Genomic DNA, 17,183 nt, shown 5'->3' with positions numbered 1-17,183 from the left:
CCATTACTGTGTATTCTGGGTAGTTATGTTGTTGGCTTCTTTAGGAAATGTGTGAAAAGAGGAGCACTGGGAAAGCCTCCCCACAAACACACACACATCACACATTTGCTGCCCACTGGTGCTGCCTGAGCAGTAGCCTTGTCCAAAGAAGTGTTGCCCTGGCACCCTCAATTCAGTCTTATTGCGCATTTGCAGGATGATGCAGACTTTAATGACATGATCCCATAGTATTTTTTTCCCACAGGACCCCTTCCTTATTCAGTGCACAGTGGTTTCTGCTCTGGGGCTGGGTATTGAAGGAGTCTGTTGCCTGTAGGATCCCTGCCTCATTTCTTGCAGAGTTAAGGTTGCACAGGCAATGCTCATTCTGGTATTTCCTAACTTGAGAGTGCTTTACTTTGCAGCCTTTTAGTCCTCTGTGCATTTCCTAATGTTTATAGCTTGCTTTACTGAGGAGAACAGTCTCCATAACAAAGGGCTTGGTTATTTTTGTGTGTGCGATGTCTCCATTATTTATCTGGTCAGTGTCACTAGTGTGCACTTTACAAGACAGAGAAAGTAAGGACACTCCCTGATACAAAGCCTCTATGATCTAAGGAAGACTGACACATACAAAGAAAGCAGGAGATGTAAGAACTAGGATGTTCTTTCTTTCTTCTGATGAATAGTCATTTATTATGAATTATACTGGTCTGCAATTTTTGAGAAGTCGTCAGCTTCAGAGATAAAATGTGGTATTTATTATGTATTTTGATGTGCTGAATTCAAATATGACAATTAAAACAACTGATTGGCTACTGTTTCTTAGATATTTAATTTTTTACATTTTATGTCTATGTATATTGTGTAGATAGTAGAGTTTTAATCATAAATTGTAAACCTAGGTCTTCTCATGTGTTTATGGTTGCTTTACATGATAATTTTTCACCTGTCCTGTTTATGTAACACTTTAAAAATCAGCAAAAGGGTTATCTAACTAAAATTTATTATGAAACAAAGGCAAAAACTATTATGTACATAGTTTAGTCCTATTCAGTGTCTACTCAGCGCTTCTTGGCTTGTCTCTTGTATTCATTAAATGGAGCATCTCTTGTCACTGTCCAGCAATAGTCTGCAAGCATTGATGGGCTCCATTTGCCCTGATAGCGTTTCTCCATTGTTGCAATGTCATGGTGAAATCTCTCGCCGTGCTCGTCACTCACTGCTCCGCAGTTTGGTGGAAAAAAATCTAGATGAGAGTGCAAAAAATGTATCTTTAGTGACATGTTGCAACCAAGGCTTTTGTATGCCTTGAGGAGGTTTTCCACCAACAACCTGTAGTTGTCTGCCTTCTTGTTTCCAAGAAAATTTATTGCCACTAACTGGAAGGCTTTCCATGCCGTCTTTTGCTTGCCATGCAGTGCATGGTCAAATGCATCATCTCAAAGAAGTTCACGAATCTGAGGACCAACAAAGACACCTTCCTTTATCTTAGCTTCACTTAACCTTGGAAATTGTCCACGGAGGTACTTGAAAGCTGCTTGTGTTTTGTCAATGGCCTTGACAAAGTTCTTCATCAGACCCAGCTTGATGTGTAAGGGTGGTAACAAAATCTTCCTTGATTCAACAAGTGGTGGATGCTGAACACTTTTCCTCCCAGGCTCCAATGACTGTTGGAGTGGCCAATCTTTCTTGATGTAGTAGGAATCTCTTGCACGACTATCCCATTCGCAGAGAAAACAGCAGTACTTTGTGTATCCAGTCTGCAGACCAAGCAAGAGAGCATCAACCTTCAAAACGCCACAAAGCTGCCACTGACGTTGGTCATAGTTTATGCACCTCAAAAGTTGTTTCACGTTGTCATAGGTTTCCTTCATATGGACTGCATGACCAACTGGAATTGATGGCAAAACATTGCCATTATGCAGTAAAACAGTTTTAAGACTCGTCTTCGATGAATCAATGAACAGTCTCCACTCATCTGGATCGTGAACGATGTTGAGGGCTGCCATCACACCATCGATGTTGTTGCAGGCTACAAGATCACCTTCCATGAAGAAGAATGGGACAAGATCCTTTTGACTGTCACGGAACATGGAAACCCTAACATCACCTGCCAGGAGATTCCACTGCTGTAGTCTGGAGCCCAACAGCTCTGCCTTATTCTTGGGTAGTTCCAAATCCCTGACAAGGTCATTCAGTTCACCTTGTGTTATGAGGTGTGGTTCAGAGGAGGAGGATGGGAGAAAATGTGGGTCCTGTGACATTGATGGTTCAGGACCAGAAGTTTTATCCTCTTCCTCTTCCTCATCTGACTCAAGTGAGAATGATTCTGGTGCATCAGGAACCGGCAGTCCTTCTCCGTGGGGTACTGGGCGTATAGCTCATGGAATGTTTGGATAATGTCCACTTTTTCTTCTTTGACACACCTTTCCCAACTGGAGGCACCATGCAGAAGTAACAATTGCTGGTATGATCTGTTGGCTCTCTCCAAATCATTGGCACTGCAAAAGGCATAGATTTCCTTTTCCTGTTCAACCACTGGTGAAGATTTGTTGCACAAGTGTTGCAGCATATATGTGGGGCCCACCTCTTGTCCTGATCTCCAATTTTGCAGCCAAAATAAAGGTGATAGGCTTTCTTAACCATAGTGGTTATACTGCGCTTTTGTGATGCAAAAGTCACTTCACCACAAACATAGCAGAAGTTATCTGCACTGTTCACACAAGTACGAGGCATCTCTGCTCACTTTGGCTAAACAGAAATGTGTCCCTTTGCAAAATCAAACACTGACAAATAAGAGAGCACGACACTGTATGATTTCTAGAGCTGATATAGGGCAATTTGTTCAGCAGAGTGATGTAAGCTTCGTTACGATTGCATCATCCATGACTTCTAGGAATAACATGATGCAATGCATATCATGTATGACGCAATACCAGCTTCAGATTGCATCATTCATTGTTTTGCCTAAAAAGCAAGTACTGTCCAAACCACATGCAGCTGGTCTGAAGTGCCGCGCGGTGCTAGGTTTTGGGTAGCCCCCTCACAATGGCAAAGAGCCTTTTCAGAACTCTGATGCAATCTTCCCTTGATGCTCATCATCTCTGGTGGCCTTTAACCTTAGGCTCATCTCAAGCTCTTCCCACCTCTGGATGCTCTCTGCTGATTGGCTGCCTTCTCGTGGCATGCCCCATTCCTAGCCAGATTTATCCAGTCCTTTGTTCGGCAGAACTCAGTGTGGCTGGAACATTAGACTGGAAGAGTTTGCAACAAAACAGTATGCAGCATTCTGGGGTTTTGAGTACTGTGGCAGAGCTCTGCCCTTGCTCCCGTGGGTCCTGCACGTCTAGGCGGTTTATGCTGCCTCAGTGGCTCACTGTGACCCTCCACGTAGCCCTTCTCTCTCCAGGGTCAGGGTTACAGTCTACTGAGCCCTTTTAATCATAGGCTGCAAGGAGGTTGGTGAGAGAACTCCCACAGTCTCTGTTCAGCCTCCTGTCCTGACAGGGACCTGACTTCCCCTCCCAGGAGCTGTTCCTGTAGTGGTGGGTTGGGGGAACCCGGGCCCGCCCTCTACTCCGGGTTCCAGCCCAGGGACCCTAATGGTAGCAGTTGTTGGCAGCCAGCCTTTCACTGCCAGAGTTGCTACATTTCCCTGGGCCACTTCCCCACCGCTCTCCTGCTTCTCCCTTCTTCACCCTTAGCTTAGGGCTCCCTTAACAATGGTTTGAGGGTGTCTTCAGTAACCAGCCCTTCAGCCGCACTTCCTCTCCTCTGGCTCCCTGGCTCCTCTGCCTGACTGGAGTGAGCCCTTTGTATAGTATCAGCAGGGCCTTAATTAGAGTCAGGTGGTCACATTAGCTTAATGGCCTCACCTGACTCGTTACAGGTTAATTAGAGACAGGTGTTCTCATTAGCCTGGAGCAGCCCCTGCTCTGGTCAGTCAGGGTACAGAAAACTGTTAATCCAGTGGCCAGTATATCTGCCTTCTGCTACTCTGCTGTACCCAACTGGCCTGGGTCTATCACAGTACGTAAGCCATGGCCTCTCCACTTTGTCACCATTGGGGATTTCACACCAGGAATGTGTTGGATGGAAACTTCTATTTTCATTGTCTTTGGGGAACATGAAGTTTTTCACTCGCTGTGGCCCAGGCAGCATGAGGAAGTCCCTCAGGCTACTGCTCAAGTGGGTCCACAGTCCTGGATCATCTAGATTTCAGGAACTGAACTCAGCAGCAGCTGTTTCTTGTGCCTCCACCACACTCTTCTCTGATCTACACTTTTCTCCAGGAATGTGCATGGCTCCATCCATCTGAGATGGAGATATGGATGCTGCAGTAGCTGCCAGGTCTCCTGCACTCTGACTACATGGAAGATCAGGCATCTCCTCACCACTCACATCCTCACTGGGGCCGGAAGGCTCAACGTGAACATTTGTGTCTATGTATCTCAGGAGAGCTCCTTCCTGCTTAGACAGAAAAGCTTCCTTTGCTTTCTTGCTTTTTCTGAATGCTGCCCCAGAGGGGCGTTTTCTTCTTTCACTCATGACTGCTGTTCTGTGCCAGCTAGAGTGGCAGGGGACAAATAAGCAGGCTGGTAGCAGGGTCTGAGCGAGGGAAGAGATCAGCGTCTTAAGGGCCTACTCGGCTCCTACTACTTCAGTTGACTGCCTGTTCTCCTCAAGCGGGTTCAGGGAAGCAGCAGGAAATAGGAAGCTCCCTGACAAGCTGGTGTTAGTCCAGACTCCTGGGGGTGCTCAAGAGGTACATTAGAGGCTTCTCCTCCTCTCTCTCCCTGCACCTCCTCTTGCTTTTTGTTATTCCCTCTCCCCTTTTCTCCTGCCTGCCTGTTATGTCTCTTGTGCCCCCTTCCTCCAGCACAGCACTCCACCAGCTCTGTGCATCTACAGCAGAGAGAAAACATATGCACCAGCACCAGACAATTTTCTACTCTCTGGGTCCTAGTGGTGCCCTGCCACAGTTTGGCACCTGTGGCAGCCGCCTCAGTTCGCCTCATGGTAAGGCCAGCCCTGTCCTGTGGGCACGGAGAACCTAACTCCCACTGAGGTCAGCCAGGGAGGCTGGATGTGCACATTGCAGGAAATAGACGGTCAGGGCAGCATAATCCACTGAAAAAACCACGACTTGCTAATTGCAACCCAGGCTCTCCCTGTGTGGCTCTTCGTCCTGCCTCTGTTGGCTGGAGCATGAGCAGAGCTTTTTGAGACAGCTGCTGCGGCTGTGGCCAGCCATCGAAGCGCGTTTCCCATCGTCTCTCTTCTGGCTGTGGATGTTTGACTGCAGCAGCCCCGCAGAGGTCCCGGCCTCGCTCTCTAATGTCCATTCTCCTCTTGCTTTCATGGCGATTCTTGGACTATCGAGTAGCCTCAGGAAAACATCCCAGCTGTGGACACAGGCACCAGCACCGATTCCCCAAGCCAGAGTCCCCTTTGCAATCCAGGGAACCAGCCTGGGTTGTCTGGAGCGCAGGGTGTGGCCCACGGTGACTGCAGACCCTGCCCCTGCTGCACAGCGACTCCTGGGACCCTCTAGCCCATCAGCACTCGGCTCTCCCGCATTCTGCTGAGCGGCTGAGATCTGGGGGAACAGAAACCCTTTGTTAGAGATGGAAAATCTCCTCCCAGGAACACTCTGTCAATGGCTGCCAGAGGCCGTCCCTGTGAAACCCCAAATGTGCAGCCCCTTGGATTCCCACAGGGGAGATCTCAGCTCATTCACTTGTCACCCGTGGCTGCAGTCTCTGACAGGGGGAATGTAGAGGGGGATTTTGCCAATGGTCCCTTCTGCAGCGCCCATAACGGGAGGAGGTTTGGCCTTGTGATGTGAGGCCTGAGTCTGAGAATCAGGGCTCCTGGGTTCTGGGGCTCTGGAATGGGGTGTGGTCTAGCGGGTGGAGCTGGATTTGTTGACAGTGAGAGAGAGGGGCTTGTGCTGAAGGACCCTGGGTCAATTCCTGTGATGTCTACATGTGGCCATGATTTTACTTGCCTCTCAATGTAGGTTATTTAGCCCATTCCTGGACACGTGTGTTACATCTGCTGCTGGCCACCCCTGAGATGTAGGTCCTTCATCCACACAAGGACATGGCACATCAAGGTCAATCCAGCAGCTCCCATCCGGTCTTCACCTCCGCAATGGAGGGTGAGTTCTAACCTGACCAGAGAAAGACAGGGTGGTGTCCTTCAGGGGAATCTGCTGGAGCTCCTGCATCCCCTGCTCCACCTCACACCCCAACACGCTAAGGGTTTTCCAAAGATACCACTAATGTCGGATAAACAAAGCAGCTGAGAAGAGGTCAATGTGGGTTGATTTACTGAGCAGACTGGTTCTAATGGAAGAACAGATTTCTCCCCTGCTCTGGGGAGATTCCCATAGGAAAAGTCTCTGATGGTTGGGGTGGGGACAATGCAAACCCTCAGCCCCTTGAATGGCAGGAAATCAGGACTCAGGGAGTTAAGGGGTGTTTCTGTCCTGCTGGAGGGAGCAGATCTGGAGAGCAGGAAGAGCACTAGTGGCATTGTAGGAAAGCCAGTGACTTCTACCTGTGAAGGTGGCTGAAGCTTCTGGCAGACACTAGAGTCCCGGATCCTTACACCTCCTTTGGGGATCCTTTCCCTAGGAATAAAATAAGGACACCACACAGAGAATGACATTTGAATCCCAGGTCTGGGATCCAGGGAAAAGGGATGATCTCAGCCAGGCTACGTACCAGGAACCTGATTTTGGTCCCAAGAGCCACAATTACCCAGAGGAGGTTTTCTTCCCCATTTGCTTTCAGGTTATTTATTCACAGTATTCATTTGTCTGCTTTGCTGGGTCTCCACTCTCTGCAGCTGTTCATTGGTTTTAGTAACAGTCTTTCAGTTTTTGCTTCTGTTTCCTCTTCTTACAGGGTAGCATCTGCTTAGCACTTTTTTAAAAAAATAAAACAATTCAAAACAAAATCCTGATCCTACATGGAAGAGGAAGGTTCCTGAGAATTTGGCTGCAGTACTTTAGTGTCTGCATATTTCAGTCCCTATTATTTATTCAGGTGCAGGTCTGATGCCATCTGCACCCCGAAGAATGCCCATATGATGCACGGGGGGGCCCTTAGAATAACTGTTAAAAGAGAAGAAGAGAGTAGATTAAAAGGTGGGGAAATCAACCAATGCATCAGCCCTTCTCTGCATCACTGAAGCACTAGGCATGGGAGCGAAACAGGTTACAAATCCCCATGGTTCTTTCCCACTAGACAGACGTCCAGAAAGAAAAAGGCCTTCAGCCAATTATTTCCTTACACTCGGAAGGGGTGAAATTCAGCCCTGTGCAGACAGCCAGGGCAAGGTCTGTGCATCACGGCGGGATTAAATGGCACTTCACTGCCCAGGTGCTCGGAGACTTCGGTGGCACAGGTGTCCTCCTGGATTGGAACAGCCGGCTGGAATCCTGTGAGGTACAGAGCAGAGAGAGGTTTGGGCCACAACGTTCACCTCAGAGGCTGAGCTTCTGCAGACTTTTGGGATGTTCCCATCTGAGGGGGAGGATTTTGGCCAGCCCCAGCTCAGAGCTTTCAGTCACTTCAACCAGTGATTCTCTCGCACAGTTGATCTAAAGCAGCTGAACTTTTCAGGCCTTGCCCCCATCTCCGACCCCCCTCCCACCTCGCATTGCCCTCTAACAGCCCTCTCCCTTCTCTCGATCCCTGCCAAGCCCAAATACAGAGCCTAGCCCACGCTCCTCCTCTCAGACCCTCTCCTGACACGACCCTCCCCTACCTTTGAGAGGCTGATCCCGGTGCCCTTTACCGAGCTCCTGGAGAAATCATGGCTCCTCAGGACAACCTGGGAGAGGGTGGTTCCAACCTCTGTGTGGGGTGCGTGGTTTTCCGTCTAAGCTTCACTGAGAGCCAGCATGTCTCGATTTCACAGGATGAGTGAAGTCTAGGAAGCGCTGCACTTCTTGAGGACTTCCAACTTCGCCCCATTTATCAATGGCTTCCACCTTATTTGGATCAATCATAACATCTTCTGGGGAGAGGATGTACCCCCAAAACTCTGTGGAGAGTTGGCTGGAGGTTCCGCTTTTCCAATTCTGTGTTGAAACCATGCAGCCGAAACCTCTCCAGGTTCGGATGTGCTGCGCGTGCTGCTCTGGGTTCTCCAAAAAGAGACGTATGTCACCCCAATAGATGACACTGTCCCCAAATACATCACTGATTAAGTGTTTCAAGGTCAGGGGACCGTTAGTTAGCTCAAATAGCATATCAGACCGTTAAAATGTCCATCGTGTGTTTTGAAATCTGTCTTCCATTTGTCCCTTGCCCAAACGAGACTTAGATTGGAAATTTGTCCCTTTACCCAGCTCCTGGAGAAATCATGGCTCCTCAGGACAAGCTGGGAGTGGGTGGTTCCAACCTCTGTGTGGGGTGTGTGGTTTTCCGTCTAAGCTTCACTGAGAGCCAGCAGGTCTCGATTTCACAGGATGAGTGAAGTCTAGGAAGCGCTGCACTTCTTGAGGACTTCCAACTTCGCCCCATTTATCAATGGCTTCCACCTTATTTGGATCAATCATAACATCTTCTGGGGAGAGGATGTACCCCCAAAACTCTGTGGAGAGTTGGCTGGAGGTTCCGCTTTTCCAATTCTGCGTTGTAACCATGCAGCCGAAACCTCTCCAGGTTCGGATGTGCTGGGCGTGCTGCTCTGGGTTCTCCAAAAAGAGACGTATGTCACCCCAATAGATGACACTGTCCCCAAATACATCACTGATGAAGTGTTTCAAGGTCAGGGGACCGTTAGTTAGCTCAAATAGCATATCAGACAGTTAAAATGTCTCTCGTGTGTTTTGAAATATGTCTTCCATTTGTCCCTTGCCCAAACGAGCCTTAGATTGGAAATTTGTCCCTTTACCCAGCTCCTGGAGAAATCATGGCTCCTCAGGAAAAGCTGGGAGTGGGTGGTTCCAACCTCTGTGTGGGGTGCGTGGTTTTCCGTCTAAGCTTCACTGAGAGCCAGCAGGTCTCGATTTCACAGGATGAGTGAAGTCTAGGAAGCGCTGCACTTCTTGAGGACTTCCAACTTCGCCCCATTTATCAATGGCTTCCACCTTATTTGGATCAATCATAACATCTTCTGGGGAGAGGATGTACCCCCAAAACTCTGTGGAGAGTTGGCTGGAGGTTCCGCTTTTCCAATTCTGCGTTGAAACCATGCAGCCGAAACCTCTCCAGGTTCGGATGTGCTGCGCGTGCTGCTCTGGGTTCTCCAAAAAGAGACGTATGTCACCCCAATAGATGACACTGTCCCCAAATACATCACTGATTAAGTGTTTCAAGGTCAAGGGACCGTTAGTTAGCTCAAATAGCATATCAGACCGTTAAAATGTCCATTGTGTGTTTTGAAATCTGTCTTCCATTTGTCCCTTGCCCAAACGAGACTTAGATTGGAAATTTGTCCCTTTACCCAGCTCCTGGAGAAAGCATGGCTCCTCAGGACAAGCTGGGAGTGGGTGGTTCCAACCTCTGTGTGGGGTGTGTGGTTTTCCGTCTAAGCTTCACTGAGAGCCAGCATGTCTCGATTTCACAGGATGAGTGAAGTCTAGGAAGCGCTGCACTTCTTGAGGACTTCCAACTTCGCCCCATTTATCAATGGCTTCCACCTTATTTGGATCAATCATAACATCTTCTGGGGAGAGGATGTACCCCCAAAACTCTGTGGAGAGTTGGCTGGAGGTTCCGCTTTTCCAATTCTGCGTTGAAACCATGCAGCTGAAACCTCTCCAGGTTCAGATGTGCTGCGCGTGCTGCTCTGGGTTCTCCGAAAAGAGACATATGTCACCCCAATAGATGACACTGTCCCCAAATACATCACTGATGAAGTGTTTCAAGGTCAGGGGACCGTTAGATAGCTCAAATAGCATATCAGACCGTTAAAATGTCCATCGTGTGTTTTAAAATCTGTCTTCCATTTGTCCCTTGCCCAAACGAGCCTTAGATTAGAAATTTTTCCCTTTACCCAGCTCCTGGAGAAATCATGGCTCCTCAGGACAAGCTGGGAGTGGGTGGTTCCAACCTCTGTGTGGGGTGCGTGGTTTTCCATCTAAGCTTCACTGAGAACCAGCATGTCTCGATTTCACAGGATGAGTGAAGTCTAGGAAGCACTGCACTTCTTGAGGACTTCCAACTTCGCCCCATTTATCAATGGCTTCCACCTTATTTGGATCAATCATAATATCTTCTGGGGAGAGGATGTACCCCCAAAACTCTGTGGAGAGTTGGCTGGAGGTTTCGCTTTTCCAATTCTGGGTTGAAACCATGCAGCTGAAACCTCTCCAGGTTCGGATGTGCTGCGCGTGCTGCTCTGGGTTCTCCAAAAAGAGACATATGTCACCCCAATAGATGACACTGTCCCCACATACATCACTGATTAAGTGTTTCAAGGTCAGGGGACCGTTAGTTAGCTCAAATAGCATATCAGACCGTTAAAATGTCCATCGTGTGTTTTGAAATCTGTCTTCCATTTGTCCCTTGCCCAAACGAGCCTTAGATTGGAAATTTGTCCCTTTACCCAGCTCCTGGAGAAATCATGGCTCCTCAGGACAAGCTGGGAGTGGGTGGTTCCAACCTCTGTGTGGGGTGTGTGGTTTTCCGTCTAAGCTTCACTGAGAACCAGCATGTCTCGATTTCACAGGATGAGTGAAGTCTAGGAAGCCCTGCACTTCTTGAGGACTTCCAACTTCGACCCATTTATCAATGGCTTCCACCTTATTTGGATCAATCATAACATCTTCTGGGGAGAGGATGTACCCCCAAAACTCTGTGGAGAGTTGGCTGGAGGTTCCGCGTTTCCAATTCTGCGTTGAAACCATGCAGCCGAAACCTCTCCAGGTTCGGATGTGCTGCGCGTGCTGCTCTGGGTTCTCCAAAAAGAGACGTATGTCACCCCAATAGATGACACTGTCCCCAAATACATCACTGATGAAGTGTTTCAAGGTCAGGGGACCGTTAGTTAGCTCAAATAGCATATCAGACCGTTAAAATGTCCATCGTGTGTTTTGAAATCTGTCTTCCATTTTGTCCCTTGCCCAAACGAGCCTTAGATTGGAAATTTGTCCCTTTACCCAGCTCCTGGAAAAATCATGGCTCCTCAGGACAAGCTGGGAGTGGGTGGTTCCAACCTCTGTGTGGGGTGCGTGGTTTTCCGTCTAAGCTTCACTGAGAACCAGCATGTCTCGATTTCACAGGATGAGTGAAGTCTAGGAAGCACTGCACTTCTTGAGGACTTCCAACTTCGCCCCATTTATCAATGGCTTCCACCTTATTTGGATCAATCATAATATCTTCTGGGGAGAGGATGTACCCCCAAAACTCTGTGGAGAGTTGGCTGGAGGTTCCGCTTTTCCAATTCTGCGTTGAAACCATGCAGCCGAAACCTCTCCAGGTTCTGATGTGCTGCGCGTGCTGCTCTGGGTTCTCCAAAAAGAGACGTATGTCACCCCAATAGATGACACTGTCCCCAAATACATCACTGATGAAGTGTTTCAAGGTCAGGGGACCGTTAGATAGCTCAAATAGCATATCAGATCATTAAAATGTCCATCGTGTGTTTTAAAATCTGTCTTCCATTTGTCCCTTGCCCAAACGAGCCTTAGATTGGAAATTTGTCCCTTTACCCAGCTCCTGGAGAAATCATGGCTCCTCAGGACAAGCTGGGAGTGGGTGGTTCCAACCTCTGTGTGGGGTGTGTGGTTTTCCGTCTAAGCTTCACTGAGAGCCAGCAGGTCTCGATTTCACAGGATGAGTGAAGTCTAGGAAGCGCTGCACTTCTTGAGGACTTCCAACTTCACCCCATTTATCAATGGCTTCCACCTTATTTGGATCAATCATAACATCTTCTGGGGAGAGGATGTACCCCCAAAACTCTGTGGAGAGTTGGCTGGAGGTTCCGCTTTTCCAATTCTGCATTGAAACCATGCAGCCGAAACCTTTCCAGGTTCGGATGTGCTGCGCGTGCTGCTCTGGGTTCTCCAAAAAGAGACGTATGTCACCCCAATAGATGACACTGTCCCCAAATACATCACTGATGAAGTGTTTCAAGGTCAGGGGACCGTTAGTTAGCTCAAATAGCATATCAGACCGTTAAAATGTACATCGTGTGTTTTGAAATCTGTCTTCCATTTGTCCCTTGCCCAAACGAGCCTTAGATTGGAAATTTGTCCCTTTACCCAGCTCCTGGAGAAATCATGGCTCCTCAGGACAAGCTGGGAGTGGGTGGTTCCAACCTCTGTGTGGGGTGTGTGGTTTTCCGTCTAAGCTTCACTGAGAGCCAGCAGGTCTCGATTTCACAGGATGAGTGAAGTCTAGGAAGCGCTGCACTTCTTGAGGACTTCCAACTTCGCCCCATTTATCAATGGCTTCCACCTTATTTGGATCAATCATAATATCTTCTGGGGAGAGGATGTACCCCCAAAACTCTGTGGAGAGTTGGCTGGAGGTTCCGCTTTTCCAATTCTGTGTTGAAACCATGCAGCCAAAACCTCTCCAGGTTTGGATGTGCTGCGCGTGCTGCTCTGGGTTCTCCAAAAAGAGACGTATGTCACTCCAGTAGATGACACTGTCCCCAAATACATCACTGATGAAGTGTTTCAAGGTCAGGGGACCGTTAGTTAGCTCAAATAGCATATCAGACCGTTAAAATGTCCATTGTGTGTTTTGAAATCTGTCTTCCATTTGTCCCTTGCCCAAACGAGCCTTAGATTGGAAATTTGTCCCTTTACCCAGCTCCTGGAGAAATCATGGCTCCTCAGGACAAGCTGGGAGTGGGTGGTTCCAACCTCTGTGTGGGGTGTGTGGTTTTCCGTCTAAGCTTCACTGAGAGCCAGCATGTCTCGATTTCACAGGATGAGTGAAGTCTAGGAAGCGCTGCACTTCTTGAGGACTTCCCACTTCGCCCCATTTATCAATGGCTTCCACCTTATTTGGATCAATCATAACATCTTCTGGGGAGAGGATGTACCCCCAAAACTCTGTGGAGAGTTGGCTGGAGGTTCCGCTTTTCCAATTCTGCGTTGATACCATGCAGCTGAAACCTCTCCAGGTTCAGATGTGCTGCGCGTGCTGCTCTGGGTTCTCCAAAAAGAGACATATGTCACCCCAATAGATGACACTGTCCCCAAATACATCACTGATGAAGTGTTTCAAGGTCAGGGGACCGTTAGTTAGCTCAAATAGCATATCAGACCGTTAAAATGTACATCGTGTGTTTTGAATTCTGTCTTCCATTTGTCCCTTGCCCAAACGAGCCTTAGATTAGAAATTTGTCCCTTTACCCAGCTCCTGGAGAAATCATGGCTCCTCAGGACAAGCTGGGTGTGGGTGGTTCCAACCTCTGTGTGGGGTGTGTGGTTTTCCGTCTAAGCTTCACTGAGAGCCAGCAGGTCTCGATTTCACAGGATGAGTGAAGTCTAGGAAGCGCTGCACTTCTTGAGGACTTCCAACTTCGCCCCATTTATCAATGGCTTCCACCTTATTTGGATCAATCATAACATCTTCTGGGGAGAGGATGTACCCCCAAAACTCTGTGGAGAGTTGGCTGGAGGTTCCGCTTTTCCAATTCTGCGTTGAAACCATGCAGCCGAAACCTCTCCAGGTTCAGATGTGCTGCGCGTGCTGCTCTGGGTTCTCCAAAAAGAGACGTATGTCACCCCAATAGATGACACTGTCCCCAAATACATCACTGATGAAGTGTTTCAAGGTCAGGGGATCGTTAGTTAGCTCAAATAGCATATCAGACAGTTAAAATGTCTCTCGTGTGTTTTGAAATCTTTCATCCATTTGTCCCTTGCCCAAATGAGCCTTAGATTGGAAATTTGTCCCTTTACCCAGCTCCTGGAGAAATCATGGCTCCTCAGGAAAAGCTGGGAGTGGGTGGTTCCAACCTCTGTGTGGGGTGTGTGCTTTTCCGTCTAAGCTTCACTGAGAGCCAGCAGGTCTCGATTTCACAGGATGAGTGAAGTCTAGGAAGCGCTGCACTTCTTGAGGACTTCCAACTTCGCCCCATTTATCAATGGCTTCCACCTTATTTGGATCAATCATAACATCTTCTGGGGAGAGGATGTACCCCCAAAACTCTGTGGAGAGTTGGCTGGAGGTTCCGCTTTTCCAATTCTGCGTTGAAACCATGCAGCCGAAACCTCTCCAGGTTCGGATGTGCTGCGCGTGCTGCTCTGGGTTCTCCAAAAAGAGACGTATGTCACCCCAATAGATGACACTGTCCCCAAATACATCACTGATGAAGTGTTTCAAGGTCAGGGGACCGTTAGATAGCTCAAATAGCATATCAGACCGTTAAAATGTCCATCGTGTGTTTTAAAATCTGTCTTCCATTTGTCCCTTGCCCAAACGAGCCTTAGATTAGAAATTTTTCCCTTTACCCAGCTCCTGGAGAAATCATGGCTCCTCAGGACAAGCTGGGAGTGGGTGGTTCCAACCTCTGTGTGGGGTGCGTGGTTTTCCGTCTAAGCTTCACTGAGAACCAGCATGTCTCGATTTCACAGGATGAGTGAAGTCTAGGAAGCACTGCACTTCTTGAGGACTTCCAACTTCACCCCATTTATCAATGGCTTCCACCTTATTTGGATCAATCATAATATCTTCTGGGGAGAGGATGTACCCCCAAAACTCTGTGGAGAGTTGGCTGGAGGTTTCACTTTTCCAAATCTGCGTTGAAACCATGCAGCTGAAACCTCTCCAGGTTCGGATGTGCTGCGCGTGCTTCTCTGGGTTCTCCAAAAAGAGACATATGTCACCCCAATAGATGACACTGTCCCCACATACATCACTGATTAGGTGTTTCAAGGTCAGGGGACCGTTAGTTAGCTCAAATAGCATATCAGACCGTTAAAATGTCCATCGTGTGTTTTGAAATCTGTCTTCCATTTGTCCCTTGCCCAAACGAGCCTTAGATTGGAAATTTGTCCCTTTACCCAGCTCCTGGAGAAATCATGGCTCCTCAGGACAAGCTGGGAGTGGGTGGTTCCAACCTCTGTGTGGGGTGTGTCGTTTTCCGTCTAAGCTTCACTGAGAGCCAGCAGGTCTCGATTTCACAGGATGAGTGAAGTCTAGGAAGCGCTGCACTTCTTGAGGACTTCCAACTTCGCCCCATTTATCAATGGCTTCCACCTTATTTGGATCAATCTTAACATCTTCTGGGGAGAGGATGTACCCCCAAAACTCTGTGGAGAGTTGGCTGGAGGTTCCGCTTTTCCAATTCTGCGTTGAAACCATGCAGCCGAAACCTCTCCAGGTTCGGTTGTGCTGCGCGTGCTGCTCTGGGTTCTCCAAAAAGAGACGTATGTCACCCCAATAGATGACACTGTCCCCAAATACATCACTGATTAAGTGTTTCAAGGTCAGGGGACCGTTAGTTAGCTCAAATAGCATATCAGACCGTAAAAAAGTCCATCGTGTGTTTTGAAATCTGTCTTCCATTTGTCCCTTGCCCAAACGAGCCTTAGATTGGAAATTTGTCCCTTTACCCAGCTCCTGGAAAAATCATGGCTCCTCAGGACAACCTGGGAGTGGGTGGTTCCAACCTCTGTGTGGGGTGCGTGGTTTTCCATCTAAGCTTCACTGAGAGCCAGCATGTCTCGATTTCACAGGATGAGTGAAGTCTAGGAAGCGCTGCACTTCTTGAGGACTTCCAACTTCGCCCCATTTATCAATGGCTTCCACCTTATTTGGATCAATCATAACATCTTCTGGGGAGAGGATGTACACTCAAAACTCTGTGGAGAGTTGGCTGGAGGTTCCGCTTTTCCAATTCTGCGTTGAAACCATGCAGCCGAAACCTCTCCAGGTTCGGATGTGCTGCGCGTGCTGCTCTGGGTTCTCCAAAAAGAGACGTATGTCACCCCAATAGATGACACTGTCCCCAAATACATCACTGATTAAGTGTTTCAAGGTCAGGGGACCGTTAGTTAGCTCAAATAGCATATCAGACCGTTAAAATGTCCATCGTGTGTTTTGAAATCTGTCTTCCATTTGTCCCTTGCCCAAACGAGCCTTAGATTGGAAATCCTTGCAGAGGAAGTTTGATGAAACCCTTTGCAGATTTCCTGTGAGCCAACAAGTGTGGGATTCACAGCAGAGGGTAATGGTTTCAAATGATCACTTTGTTCAGGAGCTGATTGTCTAAATAGAGGCGTAGCAGAGTCCCACATTTCTTCTTCCCCAAAAGGGCCTGCTCTTAGGACTGGTTCTCATGACTGTACGCAGGGAGAGCCACTAATTCTGGCCCCAACAATGCGTAAATACCGGGAAAAGCAGCTTTCAGCCAAGGTGGAGGGTCAACAGGGCAGTCATAGTCCCAGTCCAGAGGTAACGAGTCCACATTTCTTTCTCCGGTATCCATGTAATCTTGGTATTTATCAGGAACGCCACCATCAATCAAACCCTAACCCCTCCCCTTGACCCTCCCAAGCCCTACCCGTTGACCCCTTATTCCCTCCCACCTGTCACCGGAAGTCCCGCCCCATGGGGGGTTTTAACTCCGGGGTCAAGGTGGCCACATGACTGGAAGCAAGGTGTGTCACGTGACCCCTCTAAGAACTCCTCCCACCACTCTCTACCAATCAGGATGGGTTTCATCCCAGAAGGACCACCCTGAGAGGAGATTTGACCAGTCAGGGTGAGTTCTGAGGTGGGGTGACCCATCCAGAAGTGGGTCGTGTGACCCCTCTAAGAACTCCTCCGACCGCCATCTACCAATTAGGATGGGTTTGACCCGATAGGACTACCCTAAGAGGAGATTTTGACCAATCAGGGCGAGTTCTGGGGCAGGGTGACCCATCCGGAAGTGGGCCGTATGACCCCACTAAGAACTCCTCTCAAGGCCCTCTGCCAATCAGGGTGCAGCACCATTACCCCATAAGGCCCAGCACCGGAGAGATGAGGGCATCTCTTACCAAGGACACATGGTTTAGAAATCGTGGGAAGGCTGCTGAGAGGAAACCTGGACTCCTTCACCACCCCCGTGAGAACTTCAGACTCTGTCTTCGCCCAAGGGTCTTTGACCATCCGCGGAGAAAGCGCTACATCAGCGACAGTCCCGAGCAGGAGGAGGGAGCGACTGAGGGGAGCCCTTCGGCCCAGCCATTGATGGATAAACCGGAACCGGAACCCCAAACCCAACTGCTTGTG

The 17,183-nt window shown here is 48.6% G+C and overlaps 1 long non-coding RNA gene across 2 annotated transcripts; it reads right to left on the bottom strand.

Moving 5' to 3' along the window:
* Positions 1-5,870: 5,870 nt before the first annotated feature.
* LOC120398994 lies at positions 5,871-7,827 on the bottom strand. Of its 2 annotated transcripts, XR_005594871.1 has the most exons (5): positions 7,762-7,827; positions 7,285-7,432; positions 6,714-7,105; positions 6,547-6,619; positions 5,871-6,157 (listed from the first exon to the last, which is right to left on the bottom strand). It is a non-coding gene; the product is annotated as an uncharacterized LOC120398994 (long non-coding RNA). The 2 variants fall into 2 exon arrangements; XR_005594870.1 differs by lacking the exon at positions 7,762-7,827 and having other exon boundaries at positions 7,285-7,524.
* Positions 7,828-17,183: the final 9,356 nt, after the last annotated feature.

The sequence above is a fragment of the Mauremys reevesii genome, linkage group 2 (assembly GCF_016161935.1).
Source record: "Mauremys reevesii isolate NIE-2019 linkage group 2, ASM1616193v1, whole genome shotgun sequence".
NCBI classification, from domain to species: domain Eukaryota; kingdom Metazoa; phylum Chordata; order Testudines; family Geoemydidae; genus Mauremys; species Mauremys reevesii.
The sequence above is the reverse complement of the archived record's forward strand: the minus strand, read 5'-3'. Positions and strand labels throughout refer to the sequence as shown.